This window comes from Oryctolagus cuniculus, chromosome 5 (assembly GCF_051225735.1).
Source record: "Oryctolagus cuniculus isolate XC-2025 breed Fujian yellow rabbit chromosome 5, ASM5122573v1, whole genome shotgun sequence".
NCBI classification, from domain to species: Eukaryota; Metazoa; Chordata; class Mammalia; order Lagomorpha; family Leporidae; genus Oryctolagus; species Oryctolagus cuniculus.
Window position 1 is genome coordinate 120,828,625 of NC_142871.1, and position 12,685 is coordinate 120,841,309.

At 38.2% G+C, this 12,685-nt stretch overlaps 1 long non-coding RNA gene across 1 annotated transcript; it reads left to right on the plus strand.

Moving 5' to 3' along the window:
- The first annotated feature begins 1,345 nt into the window (after positions 1-1,345).
- LOC149126632 (uncharacterized) lies at positions 1,346-7,919 on the plus strand. Its single transcript, XR_016233441.1, has 3 exons — positions 1,346-2,255; positions 4,918-5,087; positions 7,579-7,919. It is a non-coding gene; the product is annotated as an uncharacterized LOC149126632 (long non-coding RNA).
- The last annotated feature ends 4,766 nt before the right edge of the window (positions 7,920-12,685 follow it).

The window sequence follows — 12,685 nt, forward strand, 5'->3', positions numbered from 1 at the left end:
TAATTTGGACTTAACAATATTATATCAAAAGGGAACAGAAAGTTCTCCTGTGAAAATTCTTTATTTAAGAAAAGCACGGGTATCAACACCTGGAAATTAATGCTAATACAATGCTATCAATAATCTACAGACCTCGTTTAAGGTTTGTCAATTTTCTAAATTGGAAATTCCAAGATCTTGCATTTCATTTAACTGTCATGTCTCTAATTCTCCCCCAATCTGAAACTGTTATGTAATTTTTCTTTTTCTTTCACAGCTTTTACACATTTGAAGAGAAATGACAAATTAATTTTGCAGAATGCAAATAATGTGATGTACTTTTTTACAAGAAAAGCACAAAAATGATACTGCATCCTTCTCGTATATTATATCAGGAGTCACGTGGTATTGATATGTGCCATGAATGGTGATGCTAATTTTAATGATCTGGTATCTACAATTTTCTCCATTGTAAAGCTACTATTTTTTTCTTTGTAATTAATGATAACATTGTGAAGAAATACTGCTAAATATCCTTGCTCATACTTTTGTTTGCCTACTAATTTTTGTGTTCATTGCTCAATATTGCCTGCAACAATTTTAATGTAATGTTTGCTGTGGGGAGCAACCCGGACTGGACTGAGTTACTGGAATTAAGACTTATTCTATGCATCTGCTCTCCCACAATATGGCGCTGAGAAGGGAGAAACAGCTTCTACACAGCTGCCTCCAGTTCAACCAATAAACTGCAGGACCTGCTCCTGATTGGAGGAGAGCAGCATACTCGGTGTGTGGGCAGCCGAGTTGGGATTGACGGAGGAGGACTATAAAGGAGGAGAGAGACAACATGCACCAGGAACATCTGAAGGAACACCTGTGCAGCCCCCTAGAGAGCCCGCCGGTGGTGTGCCCCTCCCCCGCGGAAGTGGGGAATGTGGCAGGGGGAACCGCCCTTCCACGGAGGTGGAAGGGACAGTAGCCAACCCGGGAAGAACCAGCAGCAAACCCGGGGAGGGCCGAGCAGACAAAAGAACAACGCAGGGTCCTGTGTCGTTCCTCCACGAAGAGGGGGAGCGACATAATGGTGCCGTGACTCGGATATGAAGCCTAGGCAGGGTTTAGTGTCGTTCCTCCATGAAGAGGGGGAGCGACAGTTTGCCAAATGATTTTTATTCTCATATTTTCTTCTACTTTATTAAGTTTACTATAAAGAATAATTACCTTTTCCCTACTCATTTATTTATTTTTTAAATGATATATTTATATCAGCGTGACTTCATAGATATTTTATTCTATAATTCACAATCCATTACAATTTGTAACTTTGTTTTAATTGTTGCAGTTTTAGTCATCAGAAAACTGAAAAAACTGAAATTGCAATCTACTAAGGGTTCCCTTCATTCTACCTTCAGGACCAGGCAACTCAGCTTTATTGAGTAAGGACCTATGGAGTTGCTATGTTTAGATAGGTTGCTTTTGTTCAGTTGAACAGATTCAGGGCTTGCAGTCCTGGGTGTTAAATAATTGGTTGGAGATTAGATGCAGAGTCTAAAGGCATCAACCAGGAAGTCTATCACAGAAAGCTGTGTGTGTGTGTGTGTGTGTGTGTGTGTGTAGAAAGAGGGAGAGAGAAAGAGAGAGAGAGACATTTTAACAACAATCTGATGTGAGTGCCAGTTGTAATAGATGCATAAATTGTGGTGTAGAAATTGAACAAATGGGATGAAGCTTGTCTTGTGGGCTGGGAAAGTATCTGTGGGGAGCAACCCGGACTGGACTGAGTTACTGGAATTAAGACTTATTCTATGCATCTGCTCTCCCACAATATGGCGCTGGGAGAGGAGAAAACAGCTTCTACGCAGCTGCCTCTTGCCAACTTGAGTGATGACCTCCAGGAGCTGATCCTGCTCCTGATTGGAGGAGAGCAGCGTACTCGGCGTGTGGGCAGCCGAGTTGGGATTGGCGGAGGAGGACTATAAAGGAGGAGAGAGACAACATGCACCAGGAACATCTAAGGGGAACATCTATCTGAAGGAACACCTGTGCAGCCCCCTAGAGAGCCGGCCGGTGGTGTGCCGCTCCCCTGCGGAAGTGGGGAAAGTGGCCAGGGGGAACCGCCCTTCCACGGAGGTGGAAGGGACAGTAGCCAACCCGGGAAGAACCAGCAGCAAACCCAGGGAGGGCCGAGCAGACAAAAGAACAGCGCAGGGTCCTGTGTCGTTCCTCCACGAAGAGGGGGAGCGACAGTATCAGACACTGAAAAGCAGAAACCTCAGGTAAGACTTTTAAGTTTACAAATCTGTAGCATGCATTGCCTTTCTCCACCTGCATTATTGTCCTAATTAAGGAAGTCTTTCAAATCAGATATACAACAACTAGCACATAGAGAGAGAGTCTAGATTAAACAATTAGAATGTAAGAACAATAAAACAAATCTACCAGAGGAAAGAGATAAACATGAAGATAAAAGGGAAAATTAAACCACTTAAATAGAAGCAAATACAATGCAAAAAAGAATAGTTTGGGATTCAAAATCATGATTTTTTGAGATTTATTATACAAAATAACCACTGTGTAAAGTTCAAGTGTATTAAGTATCTCTTTGGAGATGATTATGAGGCTTTTGAGGAAAAAGAACAGTAACCCAGAGGACCCATACTCATTCAAGGTTTTATTTACCTGTCCTATAAAAGAGAAAAATGTTAAGGACGTGCATGAAATTTGATTGTATTATCCACATTTCCCAAGCACAGAAAACATGTGAAAATATTCAATTAAACAAAGCAGAGATAAGAATTAAAAAAAAAGTTAATATAGTTAAAGAGCTTTGTGACATCAATAATGTCCAGATAATAATGAATTCACCTGGAGTATGTAATATGAATCCAATTAAGGACTGCTTAAAATCTAGAATTATTATAATAAATGCTAAGTTATTCCCTCCCCTACTCAGGAATTTGAGAATTATAATTGGAAAGGACTGAAATAAATATTTTCCAAAGATTTTAATTGAGGGGAACAAAGGAAGAGAGAAGGTAGAATACAATAAACAAAAATCTGATATTATTGGAAAACTGGTAGAAATTCTGTATTGTTGGGGAAAGAAGTAGTCTTAATATGGAACAGAATTGATATCTTGTTTAAAAGTATGAAATTCACCAGATTCAGATGAAAAAGTAATGCAAGGGGCTGCTGGTATGATGAAGCAGGTTAAGTTGCTACTTGTGATGCTGGCATCACATGTGGGAGTGTTGTGCAGTTCCAGGGGCTCTGCTGCTGAACAAGCTCCCTGCTGAGGCTTCTCTGCCCTGTGGGAGACTCAGATGGAGTCTCGGTCTCCTGGCTTAAGGCCTAGCCCAACCCCCATCATTGTGGCCTTTTGGAGTAGGAACTGGTTGATGGAAGATCTCCGCCCCTCCCCTTTTCTCTGTCACTCTACTTCCCAAACAAAAATAAATCAATCTTAAAAAAAGAAGTTGCACAGATTGGCAAATCAGACAATGGAAAGGAGAAATACAGTCATGGCCATGCGCATTATTATAACTGATTTAAAAAAGATTTGGTATATTGGATTGAACTATTATACTTAGTGAAATAAGCCAACCTCAAAAGAACAAATATCACACGATTCTCTGATATGTGATAATTAATGTAGAATACAAATGTATAAAAATGAAACAGACATTTTATGATTTGCTTGTTGTTTTGACCCTTGTTTATGCTTCTGTGGAACTGTGGTCTTTCTAGTTTTCACTTGCTGAATAATATGGTTAGTGGTACATTAATCCTGTGAATATGGAATAGGTTGAAACCATGTTTTTGCAAAAATTGAAGAAAAAAAAAGAAGGGAGAGAATTGAAGGAAGAAGAGAAAGAGAAGGAAGTATGGTTATTTTAGAATTTTACCTATGAAATACATGAAATCTTTTGTCTTCATATTAATAAAAATTAAAAGAAGAAAAGTAAAGCACTAATTTAAGTTATTTAAGCATAGGTGAGGGACTGATGTGCAGTCAGATAAGCAGCTGCTAACAGTGCAGCCATCCATTATCAGAGTGCTGAAATATGCACCTGCCAATACATCTGGGAGACAGTGGATGGATGCTCCAGTACTTGCGTTCCCGCCATCCACGTGGGATACCAGGGTGGTATTCCTGGTTCCTGGTTTCAGCCTGGCCCAGTCCTGACTTGCAGCCACTTGGAATGTGAAACAGTAGACGGAAGATCTCTGTTTTTCTCTGTGTCACTATGTTTTTCAAATAAATGAATAAATTTGTTTAAAAATACATGAGCACACATTCACACTAACTGTGGCATTTAATGTTAAAATTAATAGGATAAGTAAAGGGATATAATATATAAACAGAAAGTATAAACAAAAATAAAGCACGAGTGATGATATAGAGAAGAAAAAATTTAAGTTTAAAAACACAAGATAAAAATATCGCACAACAATAAGACAAAACTAAAAAAAGGTGTTTATATGCCAATAATATAACAGCTGTCTACTATGAAATTATTATAGTCTAAGGGAGATTGTGATGAAAATACTTTCTATCATAATTAGATCTAGCAGATTAATAAGAGCAAAGAACAGTGAAATATAACTGATGAATGTGATTTAGTAGATATAGAGATTGCATTTTATCCTTCAAATAGAGGATACATAATTCATCTTAAGTGTCTGCAACACATATGAAATATCAATTACAGAACTGACACAGAGGATGTTAATAGATATAGTAAATCTTTTATTGGCCATAAATTTATAAATAGCAGTAAGTAAGTAATTTGAAGGTGATTGGTAATAACCAAAATACTAGGATGTTAAGAATATTCTGGAGTGATGTTTTATACAGCAGTTAACATGCCACTTGAAAAGCTTGCATCCCAAACTCTAATGCCTGGGTTTGAGTCCTTACTCTGCTTCTTACTCCAGGTTTCTGTTAATGCACAGCCTGGGAAGCAGCAAGTAATGGTTCCAGTGCATGGTTCCCTACCACTCTCATGGAAGACCTGAATTGAGATCCAGGCTCCTGTTTGTCCTGGGCGAGTCGCCGCTGTCACAGGCATTTGGGGAGTAAACCAGTGGATGAAAGATTTCTCTGTGTCTGTCTTTCTCTTTTCTTTCAAATAAGCAACTAACAAATTGGGTGCAGGTGTTGAGGCACAGCAGGTTAAGCTGCCACTTGGGATCCCACAAACCTTATGTGAGTGCCTGGAATCATGTCCTGTCTCTGCTTCCAATCCAGCTTCTTGCTAATGCACCCAGGAGATAGCAAATGATGGCCTGAGTACTTGGATTCCTGCCCCACAGGCAGGAGACCAGAAAACACTTATCTCAGCTTATCTCAGCCCTGGCATTTGGAGAATGAACCAATGGATGGAAGCCATCTCTTTCTCTCTCTCTTTCTCTGATTCTCTGCCTTTCAAATAAATAGATAAATCTTTTTTAAAATTTTTTTGAAAGATTTATTTTATTTATTTAAAAGAGTTACACAGAGAGAGAAGGAGAGGCAAAGAGAGAGAGGTCTTCATTCCGCTGATTCACTCCCCAGTTGGCTGCAATGGCTGGAGCTGCACAGATTCTACAGTTTTCCCAAGCCATAGCAGAGAGCTATTAAATCATGATGTATCTTATTTTCTAATTAAGAAATAAATGCCTAGGCATTACTTCATTAATATACTAGATGAAACTTTAATGGAACTGTTTAATCCTACAAATACAGATAGCATTTTATATGTGCTCCCCTATCAGTCACAAGAGCTTCATCAGAGGCCAAACAGATGGGGCCACCTAGTTTTGGATTTTCAGCTTCCAAGACTGTGAGATAAATTAACCTTTTTTCTTTATAATTTACCAAGCCTCAGATGCTTTGTTATAGCAACAGAAAATAGGTTAAGAAATCAAATAACTAAACATGTATATGAACAGTTTCAGATAAGCTCACCATGATGGCACTTGGCTGATAGTCCCCTGGTCTTTGTTTTACCTTCAGAAGAATCTTTTTAATTCCATCCTTTTTTTGTTACTACCCACAAAGCCATTTCATTAATTCCTTTTTTTAAAATTTTTTAAAAAGACTTATTTATTTACTTGAGAGGCATAGTTACAGTTGGTTGGTGGGCAGAGAAAGAGAGATAGTCATTTTATATGTGACGATATCAGTCATCCCTTCCTGAATCAGCGGCATGAAGACCCTAACAACCATCTTTCAACATATAAAGAAACAGGGAATGTTTGCTTTGGACTTGTGTTTTTTGCTGCAGTCTAGAGAATAAGCAGTACAATGTTTGTTCATTATATTCAAGTCAGATACTTTATTTAGACACAGTCTGGGACATCTACAATTGTCAGCATGTCAAATTCAAGTCAAACTCCATACTAAATTTTTGCATGTGGATAAAGTAATTGGAAAAAAGTCATCAGGTACAGAAATGTCAAAAATGATGTCTGCTTTTCTCTATCATAATATTTCTGAGTTGTTTCTTTTGGATAGGGCGTGCAGTTCTGTTATTTTCTCTTCAGTGGAAAGTAAAATGAGTACATTTCTTTAACCATTGACTACAGTCAAGAAGAAAACAAGCACATGACATTTATTTTTTAAATATTTATTAAGTTATATTTATTTGAAAGGCATAATGACAAGAGAGAAAGAGGAAGAGAGTGAGAGAGAAAGAGAGAGAGATTGAGAGAGAGAGATTAAGATTGAGACTTATCTTCCATCCATTCGCTCACTCACCAAATGTTAGCAACATCCTGGACTGAACAGGAACTTCAATCAAGTCTTCCACCTGGGTGGCAAGGACTTGGGTACCTGAGCCATCATCTGCTGCCTTTGAAGTACATTAGAAGGAAACTGTATTTGAAGTGCAAAGTAGCTGGGACTCAAACCAGGCCTTCTCATATGGGATGCAGGCATCCCAGGAGGCTGCTGAATTCGATGCACCACAGCAACTGCCCCACTGAATTTCTTTACACTGTGTATGAGGGAAAAATATTTGGTCCATAGAATCATTGCTTCCAGACATGGGAAAAAGCCTAGGAGTCAACTAACCCAATTTTTGCTATTTATAGATGATAAGTCAGTATCAAGAGATTAAATGATTTGGCAGAAGACACACAGCTACTTAGTGGCAAAGTTCACACTAGAGCCTGCTTTTTTCTTGATTCTCACTCTAGGATATCTCCATTACAACCCACTGTAATGCACATTTACGAAAGTTAACAACATTGCTTCTATGTATTATAAAGATTAAATAATTTCTTTAATATCTTATAAATAATGCATTTATGTGAATAGCACAGAAATGCTCTTTTTTTAGAACACTTTGGTTTTCCTAAAATTTAAGAGCCCTTCACAGGTATACATACCAATGATATGTGAGGGTCATATGGTATCAAATGGGTTAAGATCATGAATGGGGCTCACACAGAATCTGATTTCTAAATCAAATATGCCATGAAGATTATTTAGTTTCCTTTATGACTGTGACTATGCAGTATGTCAGATGTGATTTCTATTTCTGGAAATGCTTAACTAATTCTTTAAGAGACGCTCCATTGTGATTCTGTATTTCTGATTATCTCTTTGTCTAGGCTCAAGAGGCTAATCCACTGCCTTGTGGCACCGGCACACCGGGTTCTAGTCCCGGTTGGGGCGCCAGATTCTGTCCCAGTTGCTCCTCTTCCAGGCCAGCTCTCTGCTGTGGCCTGGGAGTGCAGTGGAGGATGGCCCAAGTGCTTGGGCCCTGCACCCGCATGGGAGACCAGGAGAAGCACCTGGCTCCCAGCTTCGGATCAGCATGGTGCGCCGGCTGCAGCGCACCGGCCACAGCAGCCATTGGAGGGTGAACCAACGGCAAAGGAAGACCTTTCTCTCTGTCTCTCTTTCTCACTGTCTACTCTGCCTGTCAAAAAAATAAATAAATAAAATGTAACATGAGAAAAATGTGTAGAATGTATAATGAAAAGAAATTGAGACTTTGAAAATCAGAAACTCAAAAGAAAGTGTAGATCTATAATACCTACTATATATATATATATATATATATATATATATATATATCCTGGTTTTCTGTCACTATAACAAAATGCCTGAGACAAGGTAACTTATAAAGAATAGAAACTTACTTGGTGCACATTTATGGAAGCTGGAAATTCCAAGGGAATGATATCTGATGAGAGTCTTGCTGCACCATAGCAAAGTGAAGAGCATTATGTAACAAGACAGAGCAAGTGTGCCAGCTCAGTTATCTCTTAGCACCAGTGTTGTTATTCTCATGATCTCATTTAATTGTCTAATTAATTAGTTATTCCTAATTACCTCTCAAAGGCCCACCTCCCAACCATTAACACATGGCATTGAACAATAAGTTTCTATCACATGAATTCCGTTTGACACATCCAAAGCATATTATCACTCTACTAAAAATTTGTTTCAGTAATAAAACTAAACTGTAGATTTGTTTTAATACAAGTACATCTTCCTATATTAGAAACTATCAGACAAAAACATTTCTTAAATTGCCCGTAAATTTTTTTTTCTGGCACAGAGGAGGCCAAGTGCAACTTTCTTTGGTTGGCTCAAAGCCAGGTTCATCGGACACCAACTGCCTCCGACACGCCTTCCAAGTGTGACCCCAGTGAGATCAAAGTCATATATGTGGGGTGCACAGGAGGGGAGGTCTGTGCCATTTCTGCACTAGCTCCCAAGATGGATCCCCTGAGCCTCTCTCGAAAATCATTGTTGATGACATAGTCAAGGGAACCAGAGACTGGAAGGGTTTGAGGATTATAGTGAAACTATCATTTAAAACAGGCCCAGATTGAGGCAGTGCCTTCCATCTCTGATAGTATCATCAAAGCTTTCAAGGAACTACCATGAGACAGAAATGACAGAAAACTTTAAACTCAGTGGAAATATCACTTTTGATAAAATTGTCAATTGTTTACAGCCTTTGTTTCTTCTGTTGAACTCTTTTACTTAGAGTAGGGCTAACTTTACTATCATTAAGTAAACTGAAAGAAGAGCTTTGTGAAAATTAAGAGTGGGAATGGGAGAGGAAGGAGGAAGCAGGGCCGGAGCATGGGGGGGAGGTTGGGTTGGGTGGGAAGGATCACTATGTTCCCAAATATATATATATGAAATACAAGAAATTTGTATAACTTACATAAAATTTAAAAAAGAGAAAAAATAATTGTATACAAATAAGAGAGGAAAATAGAAAGACAAAGAAAAGGAGATATAGAGATCAGAAATTGAAAGAATAAGGAAGCATCAAAGGCCATTGACCAATCATTCTATACATGGTAGTAGGACTTGGGCAGAGAAGAAATGAGGATGGAGTTATAGGTGTTGGGTAAAGACATGTGACTAGGATGTGGTAGGAAAAACTCAACCATAAAAGCTTAATAGAACAGTCTATAAATTCCTTCCTGGGAAAGGCATGGAAATTGAGTATAGAAATCCTCATTGACATTTTGGTGTAGCCTGGCAGATGGTTTCCTCTCTGTGGTTAATTTGGCTTCAAGTAAGAGTTGTATCTTTTTAGGGTCAAATACTTTGTGGAAATTTTCATGTTAACATTTTCTTGGTGGGTTTTTAAGTGGGGAGGTCATCTACTTCTATCAGGTTATTTTCAACACTATAATTTTCAGTAAAATCCATATTCAGAAGGGATTGACTGCTTTTGCAAGAGTTATTTACAATCATTAGTCACCTTTAATGTTGTGGTTGCTTAAATCTTGTGTGAATGGTTGTTTCAGGAAATACAGAAAAAAGGTACATTTTACGGGGTTGGTGCTGTGGCATAATGGGTCAAACCTCTGTCTGCAGTGCCTTCATCCCATATGGGTGCCCGTTCGAGAGGGAAGTAAGGGTGTAGTTTGTTGAAGAGAAAATAAGGAACCCAATCTATCTTTTTTTAAATATTTAAGTTGAAAGGCAAATTGACACAGAGAGGAGAGAGAGAGAAAGGGATGGAGGAGGAGGAAGAGGAGAAAGAGAGAGAGAGAGACAGAGAGAGAGAGAGAGATCTGCCATCTGCTAATTCACTCCCTATATACCTGCAACAGCTGATGTTGGCCAAATCATAGCGAGAGACCAGGAATTCCAACTGGGTCTCCCGTGTGATTTGCAAGAACCCAGCCACTTGTGCTATGTATTATCTGGTACCCCACAGATGCATCAGCACGAGGCTGAATTGGAAGTGCAAAGTATCCAGGATTCCAACCAGGGACTCTGATATGAGGTGAAGATGTCTTAAGTGGCAGCTTAACTTTCCTCTGATGCATCTGAATCCTTATTTTCCTAGGATCCTGAAATTGAAATTTCTCCACTTGTTAATCATTTGACTTGCTTTTTTATGATCTTCCATTTTGTAAAGTGTTTTTGACATTTCACTGGGACCTCACACAATATTCTAGGCATAGTCAAATCATTTTATACCAAAGTGGCTATGCTGTTGTTTTAACTAAAAATTTATTCACAAATACGTCTATTAACAAATATGATTTTTCATAAATACAGAATTAACAAAAGATCTTATTGACATATTGCTTTTATCACAGTATGTTTTTCTTTTCTTTTTTACTCAGCTGTATCCCAACTATTCCCAAATCACCCCCAATCACTTCCTCTAAATCACCCCCAAATCCTATCATATTTGCACATTTTTGTCCATGACATATGCAATAAACATCTAAATGCCTAACTAGATCTCTGTATATAAACATACATATCTATTTGTTATTGCTCCATATGAGATGATTACACACATTTTTTATGAACTTTGTCTTCTCATTGGGAAAAAAACCCAGAGATTCTATGATACTTTAATTTTTAGTAGTGGGCTACCTATTATTCTAGAATGTGTTTATAACATAATTTAGTCAACTTTCCTGTTGATTGAATTTAAAACTTTTCCTTAATGTTTTGCTAGTATGAACAACATTGCCATTAATATTCTTGTAGCCATGCCTTTTTGCTCTTATTGCATTTATTTTTTATGAGATAGGTTCCCAGGAAGGCTATTGCTAAGGTCAAGAGTGTATTCACTTAGATTTTAAAGCATGCTGCCAGATTGCTTTCTGAAAGGCTATAAAACTTGACATTTCCACTACCAGGAAAATGGCTATCCTTTTCCAGGGCTTCTTGCTGTAGGAGGAATAGTTCTGTCTTTTTAGAAAATGTTCACAGGTTCAATAAATATAAAGTGGTATTTTGTTGTTAATATAATTTACATTTTGCTGATGACTAGGGAAATTGAGCATCTTTTTATGTTACTTTCCTCTTTCAATTCACTATTCTATGAATTATTAAATCAATATCCTTTGCTCATTTATTTATTTGGGCTTTTTATATTGCTTATAAATTTGTATGGATTCCATTTGGGGTGTGTGTGTGTGTGTGTGTGTATGTTTTGCCATTTGCATAGCTGGTATTTTTCTGAATGTTTTGTTTATTTACTAATGCTGTTTTTATTTCTTTTGTAAATTTAAAAATTATATGAAGTTATTTTCCTTTATTATCCATAATTTTCCATTCTGGTTCAAGAATGTCTTCCTGCTCACAAAACATATAATCTCTTATATTGCCTATTTCAATTATTTTATTTTTTCATTTATTTATTTTTATTTATTTGAAAAACAGGGAATTAGAGAGAGACACATGGAGAGGTATATAAAGAGATTTCCTACCTACTGATTCAAGTCCCAAATATGTGCAACAGCCAGGCTCTAGATCATGCTGAGGTCAGAAGCTGGGGAATTCTGTTTAAGTTTATCATCTAAATGACCAGGGATCCAACTACTTGAGCCATCACCTGCTGCCTCCCAGAAGCGCACACCAGCAGGTGCAGAGTCAAGACTTGACACCAGTCACCCTGACATGGGATGAGGTGTCATCTCAAGTGGTATCTCAACCACTGGGGCAAACACCCATTCTTCTCATATAGTTTTATTTTAGTTTATTTTACATTTAATTCTGTTACATACCTAATGCTGATTTTTTTTCATATGTGGCAATTTTGTGGGCTGATTTTTCTACAATAACCCCAAATCCTGCCATCCTGGCATTTTTCTGTTTGTAAAGGCAGAAATTTCTGCTGGTATTTTAGGCTTCTCTGCAGTTTGGGAACTAAATGAACCTGGTTGGACAATGGGCAAAAGGGCCTAGGGAAGGTATTCTTTTCTGAGGAAAAATAAAAACATGTTAAAACTAGTTTAAAATCCATGGAGCCCCTTTTCCTTATGTTCTTTCCACCTTCTCTATGAATGGGATATGGATATGAAGCCTTTGGTTTCTGTAGCCATCTTATGATGATGACAACAAAAACCATATAAGAAGGATGGCTGAGCGGAAAGACAGATGTAAAGGGATTATGTCCTAGAGAAGCTGGCCTAAGCCTGAGTGTACTCCTTCAGACTTCTGTGAAAAATAGAGCTTTAAGGGGACCAGCGTTGTGGTGCAGCTGATTAAGCAGTTGTTTGAGATTCTGGCATCCTATATTGGAGTGTTCTTCCAATCCACATTCTTATTAACTCACCTGGGCGAGCAGTGAAGGAAGGCTCATTTACTTGGGCAATTGCCACCCATGTGGGAAATCCAGCTTGAATTCTTAGCTTCTGGCTTCAGTCTGGCCTAGCCTTGGCTATTGGTGCCATTTGGGAAGTTAAATAGTGGATGGAAGGGCCGGCGCCGCGG